The 18,352-nt window shown below is 49.8% G+C and overlaps 1 protein-coding gene and 1 pseudogene across 2 annotated transcripts in view; both read left to right on the top strand.

The window, feature by feature from the left end:
- The window catches only part of LOC310648221 (uncharacterized protein), a gene marked incomplete at its 5' end in the record, with an annotated part of 797,336 nt that overhangs the window by 375,323 nt on the left and 403,661 nt on the right, over positions 1 to 18,352 (top strand). The gene's annotated exons all lie outside the window — the stretch shown is intronic.
- The window catches only part of LOC310648298 (histone-lysine N-methyltransferase EZH2-like), a 237,098-nt pseudogene that overhangs the window by 88,414 nt on the left and 130,332 nt on the right, over positions 1 to 18,352 (top strand). Inside the window, exons 4-5 of the transcript in view lie at positions 210 to 330; positions 4,042 to 4,205. The product of the transcript in view is annotated as a histone-lysine N-methyltransferase EZH2-like (transcript). The remainder of the gene's footprint in view (positions 1 to 209; positions 331 to 4,041; positions 4,206 to 18,352) is intronic.

Genomic DNA, 18,352 nt, shown 5'->3' with positions numbered 1-18,352 from the left:
GAATTTGCTTGTCAGGTCACAAAAGGTGATCACATGACCCTGGGACACTGTAACTGTCATAAATACATAGGGGATTATGTCAATGACACCGTAGTTTGTCCTATTATTTGACTTTGTGCTGCTGTGTAAGGGGTGGAAATATGTACAGCTTCTTACCTTTGTTCACAGAAGCAAAATGTTTTACTTTGTCATATTTCTATTTTTTTTAGGTAGAGGATGAGACAATTTTACATAACATTCCTTATATGGGTGATGAAGTGCTTGATCAGGATGGAACATTTATTGAAGAACTAATAAAAAATTATGATGGAAAGGTACATAGAGATAGAGGTAAGTTACTGTATGTGCCTTTTTCTAAAGCATTTGCTTCAGGTAGTTGATATGGTCTGTCTGATAAATATAATTTATTATTTATTTAAAAGATATATATGGCTGCCCATCTTAAGCAATACTAGGTAGCTCACAACAACAATAAAACCAATTAATTAAACAATCATAAGACAGTAAAAAAATCCTCCTTTTTATGATCCTGTAATCCCTTAATTTAGGGTGACTGGATGGAGCTGAGCATTTACTGGCCAGATGCCCTTCCTGACGTCACGTGGAGTTTGCAGCAGACATTTTTTCTTTGTGCCCTAGGAGAGAAACATCTGCTGCTACCTAAGATTGAACTCTCAACCTTCCGAGTGGGAGGTGAGCGTGTTCACCACTAGGCCACAATGCCACTCCAAAGCATTATAGGACAGTAAAAACAGTAAAACAATAAAACAAAAACTGTGCCTTAATCATCCCCTTGAGATGTCCCACAGCAAGCTCAGTTGCCCTCCTTCCATACTATACCTAGACAGTCCTATCCCAGCGGCTCCATAAGCCAGGGTTTAATGGCCTTCAAAAAGGATAGAAAGGTGGGGGCCTGTGGAATCATTGGTAGGAGGGTGCTCCACAAGGTAGGAGCAGCCATAGAAAAGACATTGTCAGAACTGCCATCTCATGCCTGCACTTTGCATTCTCAAGCTGCCAGTCTGCCATGAACTATGGGGGGAGGGAGCTGGAAGGGAGGGGGGAAGGCTAACGACTCATCATACCTTCTAGAGCAGGGGTGTCAAACTCGCAACATCACATGACATGTCACGATGTATCATGACTTTTTTGCCATTGCCGGCAATGGGGTGGGTGCGGTTTCGCTATGATGCATCCGGCCTGTGGGCCAGCAGTTTAACATCCCTTTTCTAGAGACACAACTTCAAGGTCAGACAGCTGGGAAAGCCATGCACCTCCACACCACCCAGTCTACAGTTGAAGAATCTGTTCCCAAAATATTTTATTTGAATATGATTGGACAATGAGAGATCAACAATGCGAAGGGAGAAAGGGGGAAAAGTTAACTGGGACAGTTTGGCATGCGAACCTCAGTTCTGGCTTTGCTGTACTGTAATCCATTTGGCCTTTAGTAAACTGAACCTTTCACACCGAATGGAGTCGAGGGTTGTTCTTGCTTAAGGAACCAAGTTGGGGCAGGACTGACAGGCACATTTCCAAGGTCCCACTAGACGGCAAGATTTCAGGGAGGGGACCTGGAGTGTGCCCACCCTATCTGATCTAGTGGGACAGACAGATACACTTAGGGAAAGGCAGTCCCACAAATAACCAGGTCCTGTGTCATATAGGAGTTTAAAGGTGTTAACCAGCACCTTGAATTGCACCTGGAAGAAAAGTGGGAGCCAGTGCAGCTTGCACAATAAAGGTGTAACATTTGGCAAACCTATGGGCACCCAATACTGTGTGCACCATTGCATTCTGGACCACTTGTAACTTCCAAGAGGTCTTGAAGGGAAACCCCATGTAAAGTCTATTGTAATAATCCAACTGGGAGGTGGTTAAGTTATGAGTGACTGAGCAAGGGCTCCCCATCCAGGAAAGGGTGTAATTGGTGCACAAGATGGAACTGTGCAAAGCCCCTCCCCCTCCCCGGCATGGCTGTCATCTGCTCATCAAGCAGGAGCTGTGAATCCAGGAAGACCCCCCCCCAAATTGTACACCAGCTCAGTCTGGGGGAGTGCAACTCTGTCCAGAGTCAAAGATGAGAAGTGGCTAGACCCTGGGGAGCCAAAAATCCAGAGCCACTGTCCTGCCCTTGCTCACATACACACATCACAGAGGATTCAAGGAGTTTATTGAGGCTTTGAAACCCTACAAAAGTCTTCCCCAGGGAATCCTAGTCCAGCAACAAGGCAACCCCCCCCCAATGAGTGTCCCAATTCATTTCTGAAATGACTCCTGCACAAATCCACAATGCTGGAGCAGTCCATATGACAAGGACACAGTAGAGGCAAGCAAGACACACACACACACACAAAGTCCACTGTCAAATTCCAAGGCAAGGCAAATCCGAAAGTAGGTCCAAGAGTCACGGCACGAATCCAAGGTCTAAGTCCACAGTCCAGGTCAGGAAGATCAACGAAGAAACTGGCAAACACTAGGCACCAAAATGGACATGTTCTTCCCAGCGTCATTCGCCTCCTCTCGCTGCACTAAATAGACATTGCCCGGTGCAGCCCATCCAGAGGGACAAGGCTGCTGACGTGTCAGTAGCCATGCTGACCTCCATTGCCAGCATCACCTGCTCAGCCAGGGGTAGAGATGTATAGCTAGGTATTGTGAGACTAGACTGAAGCTGCCATACCTAAAGATGAAGCAGGCATGTAAACAAGGTGGATAGCCAGGAATCTTGTCTGAAAGATCCTTTCAGGAGATAGATAAGAAGGTACTAAGTCGTTAAGAAAACAAAGGAAATTTTTCACCTAAACTAGAAAAATGAAGTTGGGCCTGAGCACATGGGAAAGCCCTCCCAAATCCTATCAACAGCTACCAGAGTTGAAAATCAATAAGGAAAGAATAGCTTCCAGTCTTGTGAATCAACAAAACAAGAACTTTGGGGGATAAAAGAGGTCCTGAAGCCCACCCACTCTTTGAGTCATCTTTGGATCCAGACATGACAATTTCCACCCATCTGGCTAGTGCCTGCCAGCCTAGTTGAGAAGGACGTGGTTAAGTGTGTATGGGTGTGTATGCAGGTATGTGTGAGAAAGAGCAAATATATATATTGTAACCTGTAAAGTTTTGCTGTTATTTTAAATTCACCGGGTCTCCGTGTATTCTAAAGAACTGTTTGTGCCTCAGTGTTCGGTTGAAAGTGATTTGAGTGTGGCTATTTTCCAGGGCTGAGTGAGTGACCATAAGCTGAATGTGGGAGCATGCATGTAACAGTACCCTCAGAGTACTGAGGATACTGTTACACCCCACTCCCCATTGGCTGCCCTCACCCAGCAGTTCCAGGTAGATCGTAGAAAGAAGAGGTGAGAAACTCAAGCCCTGAGACACCCCACACTGCAGTAACCCAGGACTCAACCTCTTCTCACTCCTCACTCATTATAATATCATACATTGTTTCTGAGAAAACATTCTTTGCATCAAATAATGTAATTGCCATTGTTCATGATTCCATTTTTGTATCCTCTCTTTACAGATGTATAGTTCTTTCTGCACAATAGAGGAAATCTGCTTGCTTATACTGATGCCACTTTTTGACACTGAGCTTTAATGCAGTGATATTGTACTGAATATTATGTTCATAACTAATTCAAATAAGCCTTAAGTTTCCTTTATAAAAAGGATTTTAGGCTGTTGTCTAGGCCTGAGTCTTGCATAGATCTTTCAATTCCTACTTAACAATAAACTAAAACAAACTAAATAAAACAATAGAATAAATAAATAGAATTGAAAAGTAGTAACTACTAAATGGAAAAAGTTCTGGTGAGAATTACTCTCTTTTCTTCACTAATAGATTTATTTATACATGGATATTTATAGATCTGTGTGTTGTAAGCTCCATGGCACGTAATCTTATTTAAGTTTTTATTTTGCTTCAGGCTTAAGAAAGTGCTTTCTCTTTACTGTATGGTAGACTAGATTTCCTTAGTTATACACAGCCTTGTAATAAATATGTACCTCATCTGGTGTTCGTGTATGCTTAATTTTCAGAGTGTGGATTTATCAATGATGAAATATTTGTGCAGCTAGTCCAGCAGTGTACTTGGCCAGTACAGTGAAGATGATGATGACGATGATGGTGACAATCTTGATGGGAGAAGTGAATCTTGATGGGAGAAGTGAAAAACAGAAAACTCAGGAGACCAACAAAATGGGTATGTTAGTAGGATTTAGAGATCTTTGTGGTATGCTGGCCTCACAAGCAAAGTCTGATGATCAAAATACATACCTTCAGTTACGTAATATCTTGAGTTTTTTTTTAAAAAAAACTAAAAGCTGAATGCCAACAAGCATCACCTTTTGATTATTATAACATTGAGTGATGATTAATGTTTGTGAAATGTTAATCATAGACAACACAATGTTATGATATGATTATCATTATTTCAAAACTACTTAAAGCTGGACAAACCAATACATAGCAGTACAGTGGGGATCGTGGCTGATCTCAGAAAGCTAAGCAGGGGACAGCTTGTTTAATACTTGGATGGGAGATTCCCAGTTTATGTCAGAACTAGTCTGGTAAATTGAAAAAAAAATCTCAAGAAGCTAATGATAAACTACTTCTGTACTGTTGCCGAGAAAGTTATATGGATATCAGCAGAAGTATCACCATGTCTCCATGAAGGGAGTATCCAAACAAATATGTTCCATGATGCATGTGTGTAGCCAGTACAAGCTGGAATAATGGTGGAGTTGGTACTCTCATAGCCAATGAAAGAGCAACATAATAGCCTGTCTGGCTGTTAGAAAAACAAAGGGCAGGTGGACATAGTCCAAAAGTAGGAGGTTTAGTAATCTCAGTGTAATTATTTAATTTCTCTAGTAGTGATCTTTGAATTTAAATTTACTGTGTGTTCGTGCTCCCAGCTCCTGCTTAAAGAAAATAATGCTAACTTTGTATTACAGCATCTACAGTGAGGGAAAACATTATTTGATCCCCTGCTGATTTTGTACGTTTGCCCACTGACAAAGAAATGATCAGTCTATAATTTTAATGGTAGGTTTATTTTAACAGTGAGACACAGAATAAGAACAAAAAAATCCAGAAAAAAGCATTTCAAAAAAATTATAAATTGATTTGCATTTTAATGAGTGAAATAGGTATTTGATCAATCAGCCAGATTTCTGGCTCCCAGGTGTCTTTTATACAGGTAACGAGCTGAGATTAGGAGCACTGTCTCAAAGGGAGTGCTCCTAATCTCAGCTTGTTACCTGTATAAAAGACACCTGTCCACAGAAGCAATCAATCAGATTCCAAACTCTCCACCGTGGCCAAGACCAAAGAGCTGTCCAAGGATGTCAAGGACAAGATTGTAGACCTACACAAGGCTGGAATGGGCTACAAGACTATCGCCAAGCAGCTTGGTGAGAAGTTGGTGCGATTATTCGCAAATGGAAGAAACACAAAATAATTGTCAAGCTGGGACTCCATGCATGATCTCACCACATGGAGTTTCAGTGACCATGGGAATGGTGAGGAATCAGTCCAGAACTACACGGGAGGATCTTGTCAATGATCTCAAGGCAGCTGGGACCATAGTCACCAAGAAAACAATTGGTAACACACTACGCAGTGAAGGACTGTTATCCTGCAGCGCCCGCAAGGTCCCCCTGCTCAAGAAAGCACATGTACAGGCCTGTCTAAAGTTTGCCAATGAACATCTGCATGATTCAGAGTGGAACTGGGTGAAAGTGTTGTGGTCAGATGAGACCAAAATCGAGCTCTTCGACATCAACTCAACTTGGCGCGTTTGGAGGAGGAGGAATGCTGCTTATGAACCCAAGAGCACCATCCCCACCGTAAAATCTTGGGTGAGAACCTCCTTCCCTCAGCCAGGGCATTGAAAATGGGTCATGGATGGGTATTCCAGCATGGCAATGACCCAAAACACACGGCCTAGGCAACAAAGGAGTGGCTCAAGAAGAAGCACATTAAGGTCCTGAAGTGGCCTAGCCAGTCTCCAGACCTTAATCCCATAGAAAATCTATGGAGGGAGCTGAAGGTTCGAGCTGCCAAATGTCAGCCTCGAAACCTTAATGACTTGGAGAGGATCTGCAAAGAGGAGTGAGACAAAATCCCTCCTGAGATGTCTGCAAACCTGGTGGCCAACTACAAGAAATGTCTGACCTCTGTGATTGCCAACAAGGGTTTTGCCACCAAGTACTAAGTCATGTTTTGCAAAGGGGTCAAATACTTCTTTCACTCATTAAAATGCAAATCAATTTATAACTTTTTTGAAATGTTTTTCTGGATTTTTTTGTTGTTATTCTGTCTCTCACAGTTAAAATAAACTTACCATTAAAATTATAGACTGATCATTTTTTTGTCAGTGGGCAATTGTACAAAATCAGCAGGGGATCAAATAATTTTTCCCCTCACTGTATATTTCTATATTTTTTCATAGCAATAGCAATAGCACTTAGACTTATATACCGCTCCATAGTGCTTTACAGCAGGGGTCCCCAGCCTGTGGGCCACGGTCCACTACCAGGCCATGGCCTATTTGCAACTGGGCCTCATGAGCGGCAGGCACTGGCACTCATAGCCCAACATGCGTCAGTGACAGGCGCTGGTGCTTGCTGCCCCACTTGCATGAGCAGCAGGCATGTGCGCCTGCCACTCACACAAAGCTGTGCACGTGCACACGTACCTGCCCCTCACACAAGACCATCCCCTCTTTCCCCCCCTTCCCCCTGCGCCAGGCCACCAACCCAGAAAAGATGAGGAACGCTGCTTTACAGCACTCTCTAAGTGGTTTACAGAGTCAGCATATTGCCCCCAACAATCAGGGTCCTCATTTTACCAACCCGAGAAAGATGGAAGGCTGAGTCAACCTTCAGCTGGTAAGGATTGCACTCCTGGGAGTGAGCAGAATTAGCCTGCAATACTGTCTTCTAACTACTGCACCACCAACGGCTCCTTGATTCAGTAAGTTGAAAAGAAACTTTCTAAAAATAATAAAAAGTGTTATATTTGGAGGACCATTTTTCATAGGGCAGGCAAGAGAGGGAGGTACAAAAGGGTTTGAATATTGTGTTTATCTAGCAAGTCAGCATGTTGGAATTCCTATAGACCACAATCACTTTACCTCTCCACCTAACCTATTGCACCAAACAGTAACACAGTAGTCATTACTGGGAGATACGGAGTCATTGTTTTCTCTCAACCAGGCTTTTGTGATACATCCCACATCAACACTTTAATCCATGGTTAAATCCTGAGTAAAAGTTGCTTTACCAGAAACGTTTATCATTAAAAAGCAAGAACTTTAGTTTGGGTAAGGGATATCATCACTGTCAACTTGCTACCTTACACTATAGCTAAAAAGCTGATTCTCCTTTCCCTGCAATGGTCAGTTACAGCTTTCCTTCATATCAGCTCCATTGGTTATTATTTCTTTTTTGACTCTCAGGGTGTTTCCAGTTTCCCACTCTCCTCAATGCATCTCTTAACACACACCAAATAACCAGCAGCTTCTTCCTAGTAGTTTTTTTGTTCTGGATTTTTAAAGAAAAGTATAGCTTTCTAAAACATCCTTCTCTAATTTCTAAGGTAGGAAAAAACTAATGCTAGTTTAGATTGATTAATAAGAATGAATTCATAGCAATCTCTGAAACTCATGAAAGAGAACTTTGATCTGAAAACATTCTGGGATTATTGGTTGTTTAGCATTACTTGACCACCAGGAAGCAGTATACAACTGGTTTGATTATTGGTACTCTTCATACACATGCAGTTATTGTAATTAGTATAGATTTTATGTGGTTCAAAACTCTACTGGGGATTAAACTCAGTGCTTTATAAAATGCACCTAGTTTTATAAGTTATAATCCCCTTTGTAGTCAAGGTTGGTGGGAAAGGAGTCAATTGGATTGAGATGGGTGGCAAGTACTACTACTACAGTCATGTCGGGAGCACCAAAGCGCTTCCGTGTTGAAAGGATTGAATGGTGACGTCACCGTTATCCAGGGAATACCCAGTTAGGGGCTCCTTTCATGTCCCCATTAAGTTGCCCACCGAAGTGGTACCCATCTATGTACTAGCAGTCGCTCGCTTCCAAACTGCTGGGTTGGCAGGGCTGGCACGTGTGACAGGAACTCACCCTGTCTCGTGGCAGCAACTGGGTTTCGAATGTGAGCCTGTCGATTTTCAGCCCAGCATCCTAACCACATGAGCCACCATGCTCCTGTATGGGTGGCTATATATACAGTATATAATAAATAATATAGAAATTGAACGAACAAACAAACAAACAAACAAACATGAACTATCTGTGGTTTTCACACATATCACAGCTTGGTGGTCAAGTAATGTATAAAATCAATAGGAATACTGTATATACTGAAATAGTCTGCTTAATGGGGTGCTGGCACCTCCAGTACAAGGGTATGCATAATGACTGCTCTGTTTCTTTAGGTTGAGAGTTCAAGTAAGGAAGATGTATGCCTCTCATAGCTGTATAACCCTCATAGATTGGGCTTATTGTGGGGCTTTATCCTCAGAATCTGCTTGCTTTCATGCCCATTTCATATTTTATCTATTTGCTAAATTTATATACCAATTTAACTGCCAAATTCTCTTAGTGGCTAACAGCAGAAAAACCAACAATAGAATAACAATTTAAATGGAAAAAACAGCAACCAGCATAAATAGATAGTGACATCCCAGTAGAGGTGTGGTGGCTCAGTGGCTTAATGCGGACGCTGATGCCTCGGACGCTAATGAGACATAATTTTAACCTCTGCGCCGCTAGAAACTGACTAGACCATGTTTTGTGGTTCGGTTGAACTACCATGGTCTTGGTCTCCCTTCCTGGCCAACTATTATCTGGTCCTCTTACAATATGACTTTGAACTGTAACCGGAGTTCTCCTACCATTCTGTATCTCTACAGGCTTATCAGCCCTGATGTATTTCGCTGACTCCCTTGCTCTAATTTCCTCTTCTCTCCTCCCCTCCCCTATAATTTTGGAAGGTCCGGGGTACAACCACTGTGGGAGAGTGGTTAAGTTTTTATATCTGCTGCCTCCCAGAGGTGAGAGCTCTGGGGGGTATTGCTCCCCCGGTTTGTATGTACCAGGTTGCCCCCCGGCTTTGACCGCCGTGAGAGGGCGGGATTCGATCTGTTCCGGGATTTCCCAGCTCTAGTGGCAGTGGAGCTGGGCTGGCTCTCTGGTCATTTGCCTTCGATTTATTTATTTTGAGATCCTCCCATGTTGACCTGGTCTGCCTTGCTGTTTTTTTTGTCGAACTTGTTAAGATCATGCGTCTGACTTATTCTAGCACGACCTTATACGCTCTCAGGGGGGCCCCCCCATCCTGGGAGCGACCCGCCTTACTTTTTACACCTCCTCTTGATGAAGGGCCCGAGTGTTGGGACCCTGAGAGATGGCTGGGCATGGGTAGGGGCCTCCGATATAAGCCAAATAGGAGGCCCCTGGTTAGTTTTTTGGTTAAATTTTTTAGGAGGTTAGGGAGGGGGGGTGGGAACTTCTTTTGGTTGTTCGGATATGGGGGGCAGTCCAGCAACCACTGTTCAGGCCAGGGCCGGGATTGATCACGGAGGGGAGGAGCGGGGGTCGGTCGCCCCCGGGGCTCCAGGGCAAGTCGTGGGAATGCCTATTCCCACGACGTTAGGGAATGGCAGCAGGTGCAGGAACAGAGGGCCGTATCGATCTCAGGGAAGGCCTCTCCGCTACTTGCAAGTGGTGAGGCGTTCCGACCCTCTTGTTCTACCCCGAGGTCCCGGGAGTGAGGATGTGCAGCCGCCTGAGCTCCGGCTGGTGTACCTGAATGCCAGGTCTGTCGTTAATAAAGCTCCTCTCGTCCGTGACTTGGTCGAGGGTGAGCAGGCGGACCTGGCTTGCATCACGGAGACTTGGTTGGGCCCAGAGGGCGGTATTCCTCTGGCCGATCTTTGCCCACCAGGTTTCCGGGTGCTACACCGGCCTCGGGCTCAGGGCAGGGGTGGGGGAGTGGCTGTTGTTATGAGGGAGACCTTAGTGTTCTGAACCAGCCCCCTTCTGGCCTTGTAGTAAGGCAAACCCCTATTCAGAAAGAAGAGACTGGAGAGCGTCCAAGGCTAAAAGGCATCTGCCAAGATTTAATTACGCAGTTAACAAAAACACAAGAGCTTGTCTTCTCAAGCGGCAAAAGTTGCTTTCAGCAACCAGCCCCTCCCCAAACACTCCTTTTATAGAGAGCTCAGGGCGTGGTCTCCCTGTGCCTCCTCCCGAGGAGTCCCACAGCCTTTCTTTGTTTGTTCCTGCTCGACTGCCTCCTGCGTCGGGCGTCCTTGAACAGGGCCAGCTGTGGGTCATCTTCCTCCGCACTCTCGGGCTCACGCAGCTGAGAAGAGGTCCCCGGCTGAGGGCTCTGCAAAGCCTCCAAACCATCATCAGCCGGTTCGTTTCCCTCCCCCTCATCTGAGTCATCCGATACATCGGAGCCGGCTGTCGGACCCACAGGCTGGCCCTGAGTCACAACACTATCCCGCACCGCAGGGCCCTTCCCCCGGGTCTGCCGATCCGGATGCGGTCGGGATGGGAACTGTTCGTGAAACGCAGTCACCAACGCAGGGGCATGAACGGCGGTCGCGTCTTCCCATGTGAAGTCCTCCGGCCCGTACCCTTTCCACTCGATCAGGTACTGGAAGCGACCTTTCAGCCAGCGGGAATCCCTGATGCTGGCGACCTCGTACTCGGGGGTGCTGCCTCCATCACGAGTTCCTGATGGGGGAGGTTCTGCTTGGCGAAGTGGACAAGCCGGTTGTTCGGGGACCAACAAGGACCGATGGAAGACGGGGTGCACGCGCAGGGAACGTGGCAGAGTTAAACGATAGGCGACCGGGTTGATAACGGCCTCGACTGGGAACGGTCCAAGGTAACGGTGGTCCAGCTTCCTCGCCGGCCGAGTGGATGGCAGGTTCCTGGTGGACAGCCAGACCCGATCCCCCACCGATAATGGAGGCGTATCCCTTCTCGACCGATCGGCGAACCTCTTGTAGTCGGCCTTGGCCTTCTCCAGCTGCCGACGCAACAACCGATGGATCGCCTGTAATTCCGCCATGAATTCGTTCGCTGCCGGCTCCGGTGAGTCCACGGGAGAAAGGGGGAAAAACCTGGGGTGATAACCCACGTTGGCCAAGAACGGTGTCATCTGCGTGGAGGTGTGCTGCGAGTTGTTAAAGGCAAACTCGGCTATGGCCAAATAGTCCACCCAATTGTCCTGCTGCAGGTTAACATATCAGCGCAGATACTGCTCTAAGATGCCGATGACCTTCTCGGTACCCCCGTCGGTCTGAGGATGATGCGCGGACGAGAGGCAAACCTTAATGTCCAACGCCCGCATCAACTCCTGCCAGAAGCGGGCTGTAAACTGGGCCCCCCTATCGGAGACGACCCTATCGGGAAGGCCGTGCAGCCGGAACACCTGTTGGATGAACATGCGACTAGTGGCGCGAGCTGACGGTAAGCCGCGACAGGGGATGAAGTGCGCCATCTTGGTCTACATGTCCACCACCACAAACACTGTCGTGAAGCCGGAGGATGGGGGTAGGTCCGTCAGAAAGTCCATGGACACAGCCCCCCAGGGTCTCTTGGGCGTTGGCAAAGGCTGCAGTAAACCAGGCGGGGCCCCTGTCGCTGACTTGGCCTGCCTGCAAGGAATGCAGGAGGTGACATAAGACTGGACATCGTGTCGGACTCGGGGCCACCAGAAAGTACGGGAGACCAAGTTCAGAGTCTTGAACAGGCCAAAATGCCCCGCAGCCGGGTTATCATGACACTGGCTGAGGACGAGTCCCCTGAGTGGCCCTCCTGGAACATAGAGCCGGTCACGATAATACAGGAGTCCATCCGCGACCGACCAAGGCGAATCTGGCCCCACCTCTTCCTTCCGCTGAGCCACCCACGCCTCCTGCTGCTGCGCCTCCCGGATCCGAGCCCGTATATCCACCGGCTCCCGCACCGCAGCAAAAGACTCGACGGGGATCACTGTCCTGGGCGGAAGCTTGTCTTCCGCTCGGGTGTATTCGGGCTTTCTGGACAGAGCATCCGCTCTCTGGTTGTGCCGGCTTGGTATGTACCGCACTCGGAAGTCAAACCTCGCAAAGAAGAGGGACCACCGGATCTGGCGTTGATTCAAATTCCGAGCGGTCTGCAGGCTTTCCAGATTCTTGTGGTCCGTCCGGACCTCGATCTGATGCCGCGCCCCCTCCAGATGATGCCTCCAAGCCTCGAACGCCGCCTTGATGGCCAGCAGCTCCTTCTCCCAGATGGTATAGTTGCGCTCCGAGGGGTTCAATTTCCGAGAGTGATACGCGCAAGGGAAAAGGGTACCGCTGGGCGTCGTTGCCTGGAGTAACACGGCCCCAATGGCAATGTCGGAGGCGTCCGCCTCCACGACAAACGGCCGTTGCGGGTCGGGATGTTTCAAGATGGGCTCCTTCATGAAGGCGTCCTTCAAAGCCTGGAACGCCTGTTGTTCGGGGGCGTTCCACTGGAACCGAGTCTTCTTCTGCAGGAGCCGGGTGAGGGGGGCTGTCAAGGCAGCAAAGCCAGGGATGAATGTCCGATAGTAGTTGGCAAATCCAAGGAGTCGCTGAACGTCCTTCACGCGACACGGGGGTTGCCAACTCTGCAACGACTCGACTTTACTCGGCTCCATGGCGATGCCCTCAGGAGAAATGCGGTGACCCAGGAAATCGATGGTCACCTGGTAGAACTGGCACTTCTCCAACTTGGCAAACAGCCGATGTTCCCGGAGGCGCTGCAGGACCTGACGGAGATGCTGATGATGCGCTTCACGCGACGGGGAGTAAATCAGGATGTCGTCCAGGTAAATCACGACAAACTGGTCCAACAGATCCCGAAAGATATCGTTCATAAAATGCTGAAACACAGCGGGGGCGTTGGTCAGGCCAAACGGCATCACCGTGTACTCGAAATGTCCATAGCGAGTACCAAACGCCGTCTTCCACTCATCACCCGGCCGAACCCTGACGAGGTTGTAAGCTCCACGCAGGTCCAGTTTCGTGAAGATCTTAGCCTCCCGGAGTCGGTCCAAGAGCTCGGGGATGAGGGGCAGCGGGTAGCGGTTACGCACCGTGATGGCGTTGAGTTTCCGGTAGTCACAGCAAAGCCGTAACTCGCCCGACTTCTTTTTGACGAAGAGCACGGGCGCAGACACTGGCGAGGACGAGGGCCGGATGAAACCACGAGCCAAATTCTTTGTCAGGAAGTCCCGCAATGCAGCCAACTCGGGCTCCGACATGGAGTACAAACGCCCCACTGGGAGAGGCGCATCAGGGACTAGGTCAATGGAGCAGTTGTAGGGCCTGTGCGGGGGTAATTGGTCCGCCTCTGACTCGCTGAACACGTCAGCAAAGTCGGACAGTTCGGGAGGCAAGGAAACCCCTGGGGAACCCTCCACCTGGCCGGCACAGATATGGCGGGTGTGGTCCACGCACTGCAAACTTGGGAAGGTGACCAAGTTCTGAGACCAATAGATCTGTGGATCATGCGCCCGGAGCCACGCCAGTCCCAAGACCACGGGGAAGTGCAGATCCGAAGTGACGTAGAACTGAATGGCCTCCACATGGGTACTGATGGCCATACACACGGGTTGCGTGGCGGCCGTAATAGGCCCGGACAGGAGCACTCGACCATCGATGGTCTCCACAAGCATGGGCGGATCCACTGGACACTGGGGAACAGCCCATTTGGCCACAAAGGCCGAATCCATAAAGTTAGTGGTAGCCCCAGAGTCAATTAAGGCATGGACCGGAATCCCCTCTGGCTTGCCAGGAAGGATCAGACGTGCCTCCAGAATCAAATGCCGTGGAGGTTCACAGGCACCGTCGGAACGGCGTCGCTCGGCGTGGTCGTTGTGGGTCGCCCGATCTTTCACACCGTGTAGATCGGGCTCGGGCCGTTTCCCGACAGCAAAGCAGGGGACTTTCTCGGGGCAGGCTTGGTCACTGACCCCCGCTGACGCTTCTTCGGGCAAGAAGCAGCCAAATGTCCAGGGTCCCCACAGTAAAAACACAACCCCTCCGATCGTCGTCTGTCCATTTCTGTCACCGATAGACGGGACCTGGCGGCACCCAGCTCCATTGGCTCCTCCCTCTGGACTGGGGGCACACGCTCAACAGGAGCGGCAGGGGTCTGTGGGGTGGCACGGCGACTCTTTCGCTGCTGCAGCCGGGCATCGATCCGCAGACAAAGATGGATCAGCCCATTCAGGTCTGAGGGAATGTCCACGCGGGCCAGCTCATCCAACATCTCCTCTGACAAGCCATCCTGAAAGGCATCCACGAGCGCAGCCTCATTCCAGGCGGAATCCTGGCTAAGCAGCCGGAAATCGCTGATATAGGCCTGTAGAGGGCGCTGACCCTGCCTCAAAGCTTTCAGGCGTCGGGTGGCAGTCTGCGCCTTAATCGGGTCCTCGTACATGAGGCGCATATGGTCACAAAACCCCCCAAAGTTATCCAACAAAGGGCTAGGCTGTGCCAACAGAGGCGTGCCCCAACGAGCTGCATCTCCCGACAGAAGGCTCAACACGAATCCCACCTTATCTCGGTCAGTGGGGAAATCAGCTGCTCTCACGCTGATAAAAAGCTGGCATTGTCCCAAGAAGGCAGGAAACAGTTCTGGAGTACCAGCAAATTTATCCGGCATAGCTATCTGACATTTCCTCCTGGGTGGGGGTGCAGCATGTACCTGAGCTTGCAGTTGAGCCACCTGAGCTGCCAGCAAAGTGAGTTGCTGGGTGAGCTGGGCATTCTCGGCAAGAAGCTGCTCCATCGTAGTAATAAGGGGTGGGTGTTCTGAACCAGCCCCCTTCTGGCCTTGTAGTAAGGCAAACCCCTATTCAGAAAGAAGAGACTGGAGAGCGTCCAAGGCTAAAAGGCATCTGCCAAGATTTAATTACGCAGTTAACAAAAACACAAGAGCTTGTCTTCTCAAGCGGCAAAAGTTGCTTTCAGCAACCAGCCCCTCCCCAAACACTCCTTTTATAGAGAGCTCAGGGCGTGGTCTCCCTGTGCCTCCTCCCGAGGAGTCCCACAGCCTTTCTTTGTTTGTTCCTGCTCGACTGCCTCCTGCGTCGGGCGTCCTTGAACAGGGCCAGCTGTGGGTCATCTTCCTCCGCACTCTCGGGCTCACGCAGCTGAGAAGAGGTCCCCGGCTGAGGGCTCTGCAAAGCCTCCAAACCATCATCAGCCGGTTCGTTTCCCTCCCCCTCATCTGAGTCATCCGATACATCGGAGCCGGCTGTCGGACCCACAGGCTGGCCCTGAGTCACAACACTTAGCTCCGTGGGAGGCCACCGTTCCGCAGATAGTCGGGTGTGAGTCTCTCTTTTTGAGATGCGGCCCTGGTGCGCAGTTGGGCTTGCTGCTGGTGTACCTTTCGCCTAGTCACGCAGCAGCAGCCCTGCCTGAGCTTCTCGATGTCCTCTCTGGGTTGGTGGTTGAGTTCCCGAAACTTATAGTTTTGGGGGACTTCAATCTACCGTCTCTGGGAGGATCATCTGAGTTGGCTCGGGAGTTCATGGCTTCCATGACGGCCATGGACCTGACGCAAGTAATTTCAGGACCGACTCATGAGGGAGGCCACACCCTTGACCTAGTTTTCTTATCTGGTCGGTGGTTAGATGATCTTGGTGGGGGCTCTCCAATTATTATGCCCCTGTCATGGACCGATCATCATCTCCTGCGGCTGGTCTTCCGTTTTGCCACCCCCCGCCGTGGGTGTGTGGAACCAGTTAGATGGTACCGCCCCAGATGCTTAATGGATTCCACGAGATTCCAGGCAGCGCTGGGGTCCCCACCTGCCTCCCCCACTCACAGCTCGGCAGATGCCTTAGTGGAAGCTTGGGAAAGGGCAGCCACTGGGGCTCTTGACCGAGTTGTACCCTTGCGGCCCCTGACCCGATGCAGATCCCGTCGAGCTCCATGGTTCTCCGCGGAGCTCCGGGAGATGAAGCGCCGGAGACGGGGCCTAGAGAGCGGTTGGAGGTGCAGCCGATCCGAATCCGACCGATTGCGACTAAGAACCCATATTAGGTCTTATCTCACTGCGATAAGGGTGGCGAGGTCTAATCACTTCGCTACCCTTATCGCGTCCGCAGATAATCGCCCGGCCGCTCTGTTTAGGGTGACTCGTTCCCTCCTTAATCAGGAGGTGAGGGAGGAACCCTTGCAGGGTCGTGCCGAGGAGTTTAACAATTATCTGTCGGACAAAATCACTCGGATTCGGACCGGTCTGGACTCTGTCTGGGCAGAGTCTGGCGATCAGGACGCGGGTGGTCTTGTCAATATCACTTGGGAGGAGTTTGATTCTGTAACTCCGGAGGAAGTGGACAGGATTATGGGGAGACTGAGCTCCACCACATGTTTATTGGACCCGTGCCCTTCCTGGCTGGTTTATGCAGCCCGGGAGAGGACACGCAGCTGGTTCCAGGCAGTTATATCTGCTTCTTTGAGTGAGGGTAGCTTCCCTGCCGTCTTGAAAGAGGCGGTGGTGAGGCCCCTCCTCAAGAAGCCTGCCTTGGACCCAGCTGTATTGAACAACTTCCGTCCGGTCTCCAACCTTCGCTTTCTTGCGAAGGTTGTTGAGAGTGTGGTGGCGCATCAGCTCCCTTTGGTCCTGGATGAAGCGGATTATCTAGACCCGTACCAATCGGGTTTCAGGCCCGGGCACAGCACGGAGACGGCATTGGTCGCGCTGGTGAATGATCTCTGGAGGGCTCGGGACAGGGGTCATTCCTCTGTTCTAGTCCTATTAGACCTCTCAGCGGCTTTCGATACCATCGACCATGGTATCCTGCTGCGGCGTCTCAGGGGATTGGGAGTGGGAGGCACGGTTTTACAGTGGTTCTCCTCCTATCTCCAGGGACACTCGCAGTCGGTGTTGACAGGAGGGCAGAGGTCGACCGCGAGGTCTCTCGTTTGTGGAGTTCCTCAGGGGTCGGTCCTCTCGCCTCTCCTGTTCAACATCTATATGAAACCGCTGGGTGAGATCATTCGTGGCTTTGGAGTTGGGTATCATCAGTACGCTGATGATACCCAGCTTTTTCTTTCTACCCCAAACCACCCCAGTGATGCCCTCAACGTGATGTCCCGTTGCCTGGAGGCGGTTCGGGTCTGGATGGGGAGGAACAGACTTCAACTCAACCCCGACAAGACCGAGTGGCTTTGCATACCTTCATCCCGGGTCTATTCGGATATTCCATCTCTTTCTATGGAGGGTGAATTATTACCCCCCGTAGATAGGGCTCGCAACTTGGGAGTCCTCCTAGATTCGCGGCTTACCTTGGAAGATCACATGGTGGCTGTGACTAGGGGGGCTTTCGCCCAGGTTCGCCTGGTGCGCCAGTTGCGGCCCTATCTAAGCCGGGATGATTTATGCACGGTCACTCACGCGCTCGTGACCTCTCGTCTAGACTACTGCAACGCTCTCTACATGGGGCTTCCCTTGAGGACCACCCGGAGGCTCCAACTGGTACAGAATGCAGCCGCGAGAGTTGTGTTGGGAGTCTCCCGATACTCCCATGTGACACCTCTGCTCCGTGAGCTGCATTGGTTGCCAGTTGTCTTCCGGGTGAGATTCAAGGTGCTAGTAATGGTGTTCAAAGCCCTCCATGGCATGGGGCCGGAGTACCTCAGGGAACATCTGCTGCCGGCATCAAGCTCCCTGCGCCCTGTGCGTTCCCACAGAGAGGGCCTCCTCAGGGTGCCACCGGTCAGAGAATGTCGACTGGTGGCCCCCAGGGGGAGATCCTTCTCTGTGGGCGCCCCGGAGCTATGGAACCAGTTACCGGTTGAGCTCCGGACGGCGCCCGATCTGTGCTCCTTTCGCCGCGATCTGAAAACATACTTGTTCGAGCAAGCCAGCCTGGCCTGAGGGGGGATTGGTGGGGTTTTTTATCATTTTTATTGGGGTTTTTACTATGTATCAATTGTATTTTAATCGGGCATGTATTTAATTATCTTTTAGTTTTTGTAAATTTCTGTGTTTTATTCTTGCCCTGTACACCGCCCTGAGTCCTCCGGGAGAAGGGCGGTATAGAAATATTAATAAATTAAATTAAATTAAATTAATGACCCTGGAGATGGTTTCTGCTCCAACGGTTCGAGTCCTAGCACTGCATGTCAGGGTGAGGTCATCAGTTGCCTCAGCTTCTGTCCACCTAACAGTTTGAAAGCATTTTCTATGCAAGTAAATAAAATAGATACCACTTTGGGTGTGGGCGTGGGGGAGAATGAGCTCGTGCTCCATGCATGCAGAGTCCTGCT

This window comes from Vipera ursinii, assembly GCF_947247035.1.
Source record: "Vipera ursinii genome assembly, chromosome: W".
Taxonomy (NCBI): Eukaryota; Metazoa; Chordata; class Lepidosauria; order Squamata; family Viperidae; genus Vipera; species Vipera ursinii.
This window is presented reverse-complemented; position numbering and strand designations above follow the sequence as displayed.